Genomic DNA, 12,873 nt, shown 5'->3' with positions numbered 1-12,873 from the left:
GTGTTTCTGTGGTGCACAGGAACAGCGTTGGGGAGAACACAGAGTTCCTGTGAAACAAGATCTCAGGAAAAGCCTGAACACAGAAGCTAAGCTTGAGGAATGGTTTGGTCCCTCACAGCAAAGAGGAAATGATGGAACCTGTCTCTCACCTGCCTTCTCAGGTGGATGGTGCAAAACAATTCCACTGCTGGCACACCCTCAAAGCTCAAGCTAATGCTGCAGAACAGACCTTTGTATGGCTGCCCACACGGGCTGATGTGTTTCAGGGACATTCCAGGGGAGATAAATGATTAACAAAGAAGAAAATGGGTTTAATCTCAACATAGGATAGCTGAAATATGCTTTAGTAAGACATTGACTCAGCTACATCCAGGAACACCTCTGTAAGCCCCAAACACTGAGCACTTGTGCTGCTGACCAGGAATTGCCTTCTGTACTGATGCCTGGGAAAACATGAATCCATTTATGTCCCGTGGTGCTGGAGGACTTCTGATTGACTGAGTAAATTAAAGCTGGCAGAATAATTCATTAAATAAATCATTTATTTGAAGAATTTCTCTCCCGTTTCATTTGCAGATTGGAGTGTGGCACGAACAGCATCACACTGATTTGACATTATTTCTCAGCTACTTCCAGGCCATAATTGTAGCTCAGTCAGCAGTGCTGACACCTCGTTTCCCATGCTCAATAGCTGTGATGCTGTCAGCAGGGAGCATTTCTGTTTGGTTCCTGACAGTCTCAGCCCCAATGGAAGAGGAATTGAGGTTTCACCCAAGCCAAGGTCGATATGATGCCACAAGGAGCAGAGGAGAGGGATGAGGGTAACAGCACCAGGTTCCCCATTGTCTGTAGGGTAAAGAAACCCTGTGACAACTCTGTACTTTGGAGCAAGCTTTTTCAGGGTCTTGATTGCACTGTGGAAATCCACCCTGGGCTTCTGAACCCGAATATGTTGCTCACAGGGAGGACAGCCTGCAAAGCACTCATAAAACCCTCCTCCTGTGTCTGCACAGACCAGATTTGAGTCACTGCCTGGAGAGCTGGGGACTAAAGCCAGTCCCCATCCACTTCCCCTCCTGCCCTGACTCATTTGCAGGTGGAATACCATCCTCCTTTCCTTAATCCCTAGGGAGAGGTGAGCCACTCTCATCATGGCCAAGGAGAAATTCGGGTTTCCCATGGAAATTGTGGCACATATTCACTTAAACCAACTACTTACAAATATTGTCCTGTTTATTCTTAAATACTCCTGGCTCATGAGCATTCCTGTGAGTTGTCACTGCCTGAAATAGCCATGCAAAAGGTAACACAGCCTTCTTTATAACCATGCCCCTATGTTCAAGTCTTTGACTCTGCAGCATTTTTCTAGGGTTTTTTTCCATCTAGAATTAAGACGGGAAGGGAACAAACCAGGTGGAAATGGGAAAACAAAACCCATCGCCAAATTCAGGATGTCTCCTGACTGTTGGTCCCTCCTTTTCCTTTGCTCCTTTGTAATAAGACTAAAAAAAGAAATTAAATGTCCACTTAATTAACATTTCTTTAGCCTTTCTATCTGGAAAGGACCATGATTTTTACAATATGGGATACATGTTGAGTAAATCTGCCCTCATTTGTGCACCATCTCTTAGAGGTTTTATATCTTGGCGCATCTAAATTGCCCAGAAATAAAGGTCAGGATCCTCTCAGTGCCATGTTCCCAATGGCTCACAGCAAAATCTTCAGCTCATCAGTGGTTTTAACTTCCTTTGTGCATTTATCATTATATCTTGTTATTTTAACAGAAGAAAAATCCACTTTGAAAACAAGGCTTCAATATTGATAGAACCTCAGGCGCAGCTTTGTTGAGTTGGCTTCTGCCTAAGAATATTCAGTGCCTTTTTTCAAGAATTAGCTTGATGGATTTTTTCCTCCCTTGGCTTAGCAGTCCTGAAATCAATGGGATCACAGAAGTGGAAGGCAAAACTTTGAGATAACGCAGAATTTTTGGCACCTTTGTTATGAACACAGACTTGCCAGCCACAAAAGACTCACTCTGAAATTCAAAGCATGTGGGTTTGCTGGCTAGCAGAATATTGGAATATTGACTCTGTTTACTTCTTATACATGAAGATCATCTGCACTGCCAGGATAAAAGCACAGAAGATAGGATGGGAGCTAGTCTCCAGAATTACCCAGATTCTCTTGAAAATCTACTTAGACTCTCCCAATATGGAGTTTCTATGGGTGGGACAGAATTTTGACCGGTGAGAGCACATGAAAGGTAAAATAGGATTCTATGTTTTGGAAAAAATCTTAGGTTGAGTGTAGAGCTGAAGGAGTTGAAAGCCCATCCTGACAAAAGCTTCTTGGAATCCAAATACTTTCTATCATCTCACCATGAACTCATTTACTTCTTTTTAGGAGCTGGGACATGCTACTGATACATAGCTTTCTCTCAACTCACAAAGTGAACATTCCCCAAAATCTACCTAAGCATTAATCAATCATTCCATGGGACAGACATGTTTTCTAGTAATAATAGTAATTATCTCTAAAAGTTCTTGAAAGTTTGGCTGTTGTTAACCAGGAATAAACAGAAATAGAAGAGAAATTATCTCAAGTTATAAAGTCAGGCTGCTGCTGTGCTTATAGAACCAGCAAAGTTCTGCAAAGATCTTTTATTGGTCAGAGCTCCCAAAAAGATTACTTAACTGAGGATATTTTTACAAGACACAGGAAAGGAGAAGGATGGCAGGTGTAGAAATATAAGTCAACCTTTGAAAAGTGGATCAACTGATAATGAATCACTGCTAAATAGCTCTCAGCTATTTAGATTTTGTTACTCAAGTAGAGAAATAACTTACACTCTGTCATCCCTGATGGTCTTGGGAAATAAACTACCAATGTATCCATAAATTACCCCCACACTGAGTTATGCAGCAACAGCATAACCATATTTTCCTCCCTCTCAGGCACAAACACAAGAATGTGGTCTGACACCTCCATCCTCTCACCCACTAACCTGGTACATATAAACACAGAAAATGGCTGTTCCACAGCACAGTGCTGAGTCAATCTAAAACTTAACCATTACAGAAAATATGTAATAAGCTTTCTTTAATTCAGATGAAGTAAAGGAGTGTTTTCAGGGGAGCTGTAGATGCACCATGACAGGTCTTCACAATGCAAATCCTCAGTGTGGCTGAAATCTCACCACAGATCAGATTTATATCCGAAACCAGTTCGTAACACTCCAGGCTCAGGAAAAGTGGGTTGAAGAAAGCCAATCTTTGTTACATCTGAGCCATTCAGTTCCTCAGTCTTTAGGATTCCAAGGGCAAAATAGGAACAAACTTCCTCAACCATCCTCAAACCCAAACCTGCTTCTATACAGGGGACACAGGGAAGATCCCGAAACCTTAAATCCTAAACCCACCCTTCCCTTTCCTCCTTATATTACCTGGTTTTAGTCACTCTGGTCTCTCCAAACAGCACCATCATCCACCCCAGACACCATTCTACCAAGTGCTTTATACATACAAACAGGAATGGGGAAAAGAAATGTCACCTTGGGTAAAAAGACCCCAAACACAGTAACAAAAGCAATTATTAAAAAAAAAAAAAAAAAACACACACAAAGAAATTAACATGTGAATAGATAGTGTTAAGACCCACAATATAAAATGTACAGTCCAATCCAGGTCACTTCAAAACAGTAGAACTTTTTTCACTGGTGTGCATTGGATATAAAGGTTCTGTTTCTGCCTTGGTTCTGCTGCCCTGAAGACAGTGGTAACATTTTCATTAACCTTTTGGTGGGAGCTCAGCTGGGCTGCAGCCATTGCTGTAAATCATTTGTCATATAGATGCTAAAAAAAAAAGGAGCCTTTTTTGTGCAAGCCTTTTGGACATCTGAAAACTGTAGTCAATGTTTATAATCTCTGGCAATGGGTGGCAGAGGTAAAACAAACACAAGTCTGAGTTACAGCATAGCATCCACCGTGGCTGCTCCACCACTGGGCTAAGTCTATTCCCAGAGAGAAGGGCAGGAAAGAGAAGTGAAAATGAGGGAACCAGATGGGAACTGTGCAGCCCCTGGAGCTCAGCTCTGCTGGAAAACTGGCCTCAGTTTGTTGTGCAAATCTTCCTCCTGCTCTGCCATTATTTCCCATTCCATTCCCAGCAACACTCGATTGTGATAATCCATTCTGTGGGGAGAAAAACAAAAAGACATGAATTTTAAGATTAGAGCCCTTGTGCCTTGTCTTTGTTTGAAAACTCCTCTAACTGAGTGGCCCTTTGGGCTACAGTGCCACAGCTTTGTGCATCTCCTGCCAAAGACAGCTCTGTTTAGGAAGCATCGTGATGTCAGGTTGGAGGATATTGAGCAGAGATTTACACATCTCTGTGAATTTGCACTTTTCTGGACTCGCAGGCACTTTCAGGTGGCTGTGGGAGGAATTTTTTTCAAGTGAGAAGTAAACACAGAGGTGTTGGCCTCTCTGGGAGATGGGAAGCAGTTAACTTCGGAGCTAATTACGGGGAGGCTGACGGATGCTGACAGATGTATTGTCCTGGCAAAGGGCTCGCCACTGGTTCTGCCATGAGACAGGGAGCAAAGCCTCTCTCCTCCTCTCAGCAGGCCCATGGCACCAGGGAGGAAGAAGACAAGGATGTCAGGACTTCTAATTATACACCAGGAACCTGCAAAATCGGAACAATAGAAGTGTTAGTTAAAAATAATGCCCCGAGGTGCTGAAGTGGAGCAGCAGGAGAAGGAAGATCACAGGGGTGGGAGTGAGGGGCTGGAGAGGAGATCTCCTGCTCGTCCTCTTGTGATGGGGTCTGGAGGGGCTTCTTTCCAGGGATGCACAAAACACATCTACAGTTATATACCTACCAAAACCCTGCCTCCAGTGTAATTTGAGGTGTGTTTCCAAAAGCCATTTTGAACCCAGTTTAAAGCTGCTTCTGCTGAAAACATTGCCAGTATGATCTGTCAGTCAGTCATCCTCCAGCCTGGAGAAAAGCTGCTTTCCTGTAAAAAATGGAATGAACATTTACTGGTTCACCTCAGGTTTGGAAGATTTTTGGTCACTTCCCAGCTGTGCCACAGACAGGCCAAGGGAAGACAGCTCTTGAATTAAATTTTATTGCAGATTCACTTGAACTCTTCTGCATAAAAAGGAACTTGTGTATATTTTTTGTCTGAAAATCATCTGGTATGTTAATGAGAGTCACTTACACCAGCTTGGAGGGATGTTTACTGAAAATCTACCTCCATCCTCCCTAAGGGAGGTGCAGCTATGGCAGGTAATAATATGCATCTTGTCCCTGGAGCGTGACTGATGGGCATTTTAATACCAGATGGAATGTCCACCAGGATCCAGCTGTGGCTGCTGCACGGCTGGGCTGTGCCAGTGCCCTGTACAGCCAGAGCTGGGGCAGAAACTGCCCTGTGCAGGGATGCTCTGAGGAGCTGGGGGACAGCAGATAGAGCTGCATTTTGTGGATTCGCTCGTTCATCTGCAGAGTCAAATTTTCATTGATCTGGTGGCCTGTAAGGTGCACTCCCTGCAAATTTTTGGATATTAATTGGACAAGGAGAGCTGCTGTGCAGAGGGATGACCCAACCTCCAGACTCATTCCCACGTCTGGTTCAATGTGCTGAAAGCAGCTGACAGCTGTGGACAGAGGAACTCTAAACCTACCAAAATGGTAGCCTGAGGTGGGACCCCCTTTCCAGGCCATTGTCCATCTCTCAAGAAGTACTGGGTCCATCTCACCATCTCTGAGCACACTGGACACCTCCCCTCACTATCACCACTTCCAGAGAGCTGATGGTGAGGAAAAGTATCAGCTGGAGTTCTGAACCCACTCTAGACCTGCCCAAACTAGACAATTTTACAAACCTGCGGGGCCATTGCTTTCTGCCTGGCATGGGATCACCTTGCAAACTGGTGGCATCACAAGGGCTAAAATTTGCTGACCTGCCCATAGGAAAAACACTCTTATTAGAACAGCACATCCCAAAATGAAAAAGGGCTGCTATCCTATATCTGGCCCCTGATTTTTTATGTGTGCACAGCTTCTAGCCAAAATAATGTATTAGGAGGTAAAACACCTCCATACATTTCTCACAGGCACTTAGAAAAAGAACACAATTATAGGGAGGACCGCAAGGAATTCCTCTCTCTCAGTCAGGGAATTCTATTATCTCTCCTCATGCTCTAGCATTGCTTGTCAATCTTAAACCAAATAAATATGAGAAATGGGAAGAGAAAACCCCTCAGAAGCAGTCAGTGGCCTCAGACAGCACAGCTCTGCCTTGACCCTGCAGCTCGTGGCACCTTTCACCTTTGCAGCAGGGTGCCCGCTGTCCCCATGGAGACACCAGCACAACTCACCTTCTCTGATGGATGTTGGGCGTTTTGAAGAGGAGATAATAAAGAATTTCAATTTTTTTTTTCCTGAGGGATTTCACACATTTTAGTGTCTTCCAAGGATGCAGCTCAAAGTGTGCAGACAAACCAATCTGCCATCCCCTGAAGAAATGATGCATCATCAGTTAGTGAAGCTCTCATCATCTTTGGTTGGACTTTATCAACCTGTTTATAGTCAGCACTTGAAGGATCACAGAATTTGCCCCATGCGTTTCCAGAGGCAACTTTGAAAAGGCCAGCTGGCAAGGGAGGAGAAGAGAGAAAGATTTTGTTTTAGTATGAGCCCTTGGAGAGTGGGATCTCCTGGAAAAAGAAAATACCAACCTGGAACAGTAAGTGCTGCCTTCAGTACTTTTTTGCTGTGAAGTGACCCCAAATACCTTGATTATGGCTTGTGCCTATCACTTTACAGAGGTGCACTGACAAGCATTAGCTAGATAACTGTACAGAACTGAAAAACTGTGCAAAACCTGAAAAACATTTCCAAGTACAACCTGAAATGCCAAGAGAGGACAATAATGGGCTCTGTGTGTCTCTGGAAGAGCAAGCAAATGGCAGGGGCAACACTGAAGGGCAATGTGTGCCTGGAGGCAAAGCAGCCTTCCCCTTTGGATGGCTTTAGGGACAGCTGCCAGGATTTTACATTGTGGATCCATTTTCAGGGCAGTGGGATAAATTCTGTGCTCTCTTGAAGACTTTCCGAGCCCAATGATCCCCACCTTGGTATCACACACCTCGAGTTACTCTGTTTCTGTGCTTTCCAGGGAGGGATCACTCTTCCCTGCAGCAGAAAGGCTTTGAGGATGCAAAATCAAGACCATTTTCAATAGACTCAGTCACAACTTTGTTGAGAGTTACTGATACCATTGCTTAAGTGATGTGCATCTCTCACAGGACTTTTGCTACTTAGGGTCATTTGTTTCCCAACTCTGCATGCACACTGCATCCACAGACAGGCAAGAGTAATTTTCAGGATGCACCAAGCTTCAGGAAAATGAGATACAGCCCAAGCTCATGCTCTGACCATGTAGCAGAAGGACTTGCTCCAGCAATCTCAGAGTTGCAGGGTGAAACAGGGCCTTGGAATAAAATTGTCATTTTATGCAGGGAAGGACAGGGGATGAGAAATCACAATAGAAATTGTCTATTCTAATGAGAAAAGGGTTGTATGCTGATGAGCAAGGAAAGGCATTTCAAAGGAAGGAAAACAATACCTTGTGCAAATTGCATGAGGCTGCTCTTTGCTTAGAGGGAGCAGAGGCCAAGGCCTGACAGTTTCATCAGAGAAATTGGTTAGGAAATGACCAAGGGAACATAATTCATTGTTCAAATGTCAAGCTGCTCATATCTAGAGAGGAGAGTGTGCATTTATCATCACCAGTAGTACACACCCCAAAAGAATGTAAGAGAAACCGAAAAATCCATCATAGATCTGGCATGACTCGGATACCCCTGGTGCTCTGGCTGAAGATGACCAGGAGAGGAAGATTCATACTACATTTCCTTGGAAAGTGGTGTGATGGACAAATACTGAGCGTGTTACAAGCCTGACAGAAGAGAAAACAAAGCTTTTCCCAGCCATTGGGCTGTGCATGATCTCAGCAGAGCAATGAGAAAGAGATGCATCTGTAGTAACTGGAGATATTGAATTGGGTCAGCCACGAGCAGACAGGAGGATTCAATCTAAGGGGTCAGGGGAATACTGCTAAAGTAGCTTATTTTGCAGGCAGCAATAGATTAAGACAGATTTGCAGGGAAAAAATTCTCCTGAAAGCATCTTTAAAAGAATAAGTACCAGTTTTTAGGTAGAAAACAAACAGCTGAGGGAATAGTGAGAGAATATGTGCTGGGTCAAAAATAAACAGGTTTGTTGTGATGTATCTAGAGGAAAGTGGAAGAGGAGGGGAATTGCTGCAGGGGAACTGCACACAAGGTCTGTTGGAACAATTTTGGGTAAGAAAAGTCTTCTTGCATGGCATGCCTCTTGGTTCAAGCCTCTTGTTGTTTTGTATTATTGTCTAAAGGCCACATGTTGATCACAGGAATCTTGTTCACAAGCACAGAACTAGAGTGTCAGAGGTGAGGTACACATCTTAGAGTTCAAGGCTTTTAATTTTGCCTTTGGATCAGTGTAAGTGGTGAACAGACCCATCTATGTCCTGCTTTATCAGACCTGCCACACCCAGACTAAACTGCTTTGAATATTTATGAATTGAACCTTAGGAAGTCAATCCAGGACCATAACTAGGATGACAAATTCAGGCTAGATATGAGTTAACTGGAAAATTGCAAAAGCACTCTGTGTCAGGCCACTTGGTGTCCAAGCAATGAAATGGCACATGAAAGTCTCTGGAAATTAATGTAAAGTGATGTACATGGAAAATAATCCTAATTTTGCTTCTATAATGATGGGCTATGAGCTATTATCAACCAGGAGCCAAATCTTGGGTTTATAATATGAGGTTATGTGAAAATATCAGCTTTATGCATTGATAAGGAATTGTCAGAAAAGGAGCAAAGAACACAAACAGGCTATGCTAGCACATCAAAGACAGATCTGATCCTCTGGCCCAGAGGATGTGAAAATTAGCATCACATCAATTTAATATTGTAGAAATTGAAGAACTAAAGAAAAGTGATGGGATGATCAAATATGTAGTAAGGTTCCTGTAGAAAAATGTTCTTATTAGACAAGGACTCTTCAGTCAGGGAGAGAAACGACTGAGAGGATCTATGAGGGTCATCTCAAAAATAATCAGCAGTATTCATGAAGGTCATTATCTCTGGTCCAGCAGGTCCGTGGGGCACAAGCAGCTGGAGTCTAGGACAGCATCCTGGGGAAGCCTTACTGCAGCTCCTGAGGTGGCCTCTGTTGGAGGTAAATTTCTGGGCTGGGAGGTCTAATCTGACTTAGCTTCCCTTACATTTTTAGGATCCTTAGGCCATGAATAGGTATTTTAATCTCACACAACATCATGCAGCATTAGCACTTATCTGCCCTAATCTCTTCTGCAGAAACCACATGGTTCCTCTCCCTCCTGCTTGTTACGATCAACAGACTGAAGGGCTCCCAAATACTCTGATTTTTATATCACTTCCAGGCAGAGGGTGCTGCCCTGGGTGTCATAGTGCAAACAAACTCCAGCAAATGCACGTGGCACAGCAGATTCCTCTCTCCTTGCTCCTTCTCATGTGCCATCCCCCAGCTTTCTCAAGAAGGTTCATCCACACTGGGAAACACTGAAATTCCAAACCCACCTGGATGTGCTCCTGTGTCACTTGCTCCAGGTGACCCTGCCTTGGCAGGAGTGATGGGGTGGATGATCTCCAAAGGTCCCTTCCTACCTCAAAACTTCTGCAGTTCTGTGATTCTGCGGCACAGCTCAGCCAATTCTGTAATATAGACACAAACATGGTACAGAATGATTGGCTGGACCCAAACAGCTCAGCACTGGTTTTGTTTGACCCAGAGGCTACAAAAATGAGAGCTCTGCTTGCTGATGGTAATTCTGTTTGTATCCTGTAAAGCAAGGCACAGAGAGAACTGGAGCTCACAGTTCAGCCCGCTGTGAAAAGGCAGCAACTCTCCTCCTGCTACTCTCAGAATGTACTTGCCTGTTCTACACACTGCTCTGATCAGCCTTTTATTCATGCATGCAAATATTCAGTCATCTTTTGGCTCTTCAAGCTTCCAGGTCAATGGGGAAAAAAGTCAGTAAGTCAACAAATTAATTTAATTTATGTGCCCTGCAGACGAGGAATAGAGGAGTGCAGGAGGTTCTGAGCAGGAATGAAGATTCAGAGAGGAAAATGACAGCAAAGCATTTGAGATGTACACAGTTTTGTACTTATGGCCATCCAAGATACCATGAGGTAGGTAAGTTCTGGGTAGGAACTGTGTCAGCTGGGGAAAGCTGCTCCATGCAGCTGCATGGGGGCAGACAATATGGTAACACAAGTCACATCAGAAAACATTTCATACATAAAACCCAGGACACCGCCACCTCCTTTGCCTCTCACAGGCATTTCCTGCAATGCCCTCAGTGCCCTGCCTGACCTCCCTGGAGGGGCACAGGACTCCTGTAGGACCTGTGCTCTCTCTGCCATTGCTGGCCTTGAACACTTCCAGGGATGGGGATGCTCAGTCAGGCTGGAAGGACTCTGCAAACCTGTGCCTTTGGGTTCAAAGCAAACTTAATTAGTGGCCTGTTTACTCAAAAGAGGATGATGTGCCCAAGTGGTCCTGCCTTCAACTGTAAACAAAGAATTATTAAAAGGTTCTCAAGGATTTGAGATAGTAATTAAAAGAAGATGAGTGATTGTCACAAGCTGCAGCCCGGCTGCTTTGCAAATGTGTGTGGTGAAGCTCCTTGGCTGGGATCTGGTTGTGATTGCAAATTATCATCTCTAAGGCTAAAGATATAACAGGATTCCCACACACCCCTCTCTGAGGCAGCTGCATGTTTCCATGCACAGGGAACGGAGCTGCTACGTGACAGACACTGCACTTGGAGCCATGCGGAGGGGACAGCAGCAAACTGTAAACAGTGTCTGGACACAGAGTCAGAAAAAGGTGTAGAAGGACCTGTCAAACCAAACATGGCAGGAGTGGGCTGCCTTTCCCATGTCCTTTCTGCACATCCCACGGGTGAATTGCAGAATTCCCCACTGAGAGAATGGATATAAAGTTTTTTTAGGGAGGAAAGAGCTGCAGGGAGCAGCCAGGTATGTGCAGTTCCAGAAGCTGTTCATTGACAACAGCCAAGTTAACAAGAAAGTCCATTTTTAAAACACTGGAAAAGTCCTCTGCTCTTTCTTAAATGGAATCTGTTGTGTCTTTAGTCAGCTCACTGCAAGCTAATCCCTCGGCTCATTTGTAAAGAAAATAGTGATATAAATGGATAAAGCTCTCAAGATAGCTGCTAACAATCATGTTCCAAGCCAATTTTCTGCTTCACTAATACTTTGAAGCTAATCAGCATTTTTCTAAATGATCTCTGCGTACTACTTGATTTTTTTTGCCCCCAATATATTTACTTGGAAACATTTACGCTGGTCACACATCTTGTCCCTTACTTGTACTTACCAATTTAAATAACGTTTTATAGAAATAATTTCATGAGTTGTAGCTCCCAAAGATGAGTGACCTTCTCCCAGACCAGGGGTTTCCCTGACATCCAAAGCTGTGTGTGAGGTGAAGGCTGGAGGCAGGGTGGAAGATGAGTGCCAGGTTGGATGCTGCTGCAGCAGGTGGAAGAGGGCAGCACTTGACCAAGAGCTGAGCAGGTGGAGCTTCACCAAGACCCTGGTATTGCAGACAAACTGAGGGGCTTGAGCTGGTTTTGCCTGGAATCCAGACTGAGATCTGCACGTGGCTCTGAAAAGATACACAGGTGATGTTCCTGCCTTTCGGGGCAGATCAGGAATGGGGTGTCAGAAACTGGGAGATACTATTAAATTTCACCAAGATTTAAACTTGCTGTTGCATTGCTCTCGCCAGCCATTTGATAAAAGTTGGTACTAAATTCAGCACCTCCTGGTTTTCTGATGATGAGCCATACTTAAGGAGGAAAATACACCACTGATAAGGGTTCAGCTGGTTCTTCCTTGGCTTCACAATCATAAATAGCACCCAGTCTTGACTGTAACTCTTCATTTCCTAGACTTTTTCCATAAGCTTTTCTACCAGCACTTCATTTTGGCATGAAGCTTCTTTTGAGTCCCAAGTAAAGGTGCTCCCCACAATACATTAAGGTGAACATTGACAAAAAACTATTCCAGTTTTTCTCCCATGGCCTCGTCCAAGTTCTTCTATATCTCAGTCTTCTACGGGCTTTACCACTTCTGGGCAAGCCTCCTATCCTGGAGTATTTTTTTAAATGTTATCATGTATTGTTATTTTGATGCATTTTGCAAGCTGTTCACCAAACTCTCTTTAGCCTTCTTTCATTTTTAAATAAGCAGAGTTTCAGCTGACCACCACGTGGGGACAGCTGAGGCTTCCAGGTCCTTGTAGGATGCCCAGCATAAGTCATCTCTAAACATGCACCTACCACTGCTTCCGAAATGGTCTCGGATCTCAGGAGAGCAAGACTGAGCCATAAAGACTACAGAAATAGTAGGTGGTTTCTGGAAAAAACCAAAGAACAGAGACAGTTAAAGCTAAGGGGCCTCTGCTTGTTTTCTGAGATGTTGATCATTTTTAGCTGAATTTCGGTTTGAACAATTTAATTTTTTTTCATACCTCCACATGAAAAAAAATATTTAACCTATTTCTGCATTCAGCACAGGACTGTTGCTTATCTGGGGTCTTTCTGAAGGCAATGACTCCATTAAACAGCACCTTTTGCTACTAAATTTTATTGAAATAGGTTCAATAGTTATTGAAAAGGGTCAGGGAAATTACTGCTGACTACCTCTTAAGAACCTTGCAAGGAGGAAAATCATG

At 43.9% G+C, this 12,873-nt stretch overlaps 1 long non-coding RNA gene across 1 annotated transcript; it reads right to left on the bottom strand.

Moving 5' to 3' along the window:
• Positions 1-524: 524 nt before the first annotated feature.
• On the bottom strand, positions 525-12,610 carry LOC121671962. The gene is made up of 5 exons (XR_006018686.1): positions 11,512-12,610; positions 9,684-9,818; positions 6,390-6,664; positions 4,883-5,020; positions 525-4,686 (listed from the first exon to the last, which is right to left on the bottom strand). It is a non-coding gene; the product is annotated as an uncharacterized LOC121671962 (long non-coding RNA).
• Positions 12,611-12,873: the final 263 nt, after the last annotated feature.

Source organism: Corvus kubaryi, unplaced genomic scaffold (genome assembly GCF_017639235.1).
Source record: "Corvus kubaryi isolate FWS band 111438036 unplaced genomic scaffold, C.kubaryi_AGA036_p1.0 37398, whole genome shotgun sequence".
Taxonomy (NCBI): Eukaryota; Metazoa; Chordata; class Aves; order Passeriformes; family Corvidae; genus Corvus; species Corvus kubaryi.
Note: the sequence above shows the minus strand (reverse complement) of the source record. Positions and strands in the feature narration are given on the sequence as shown.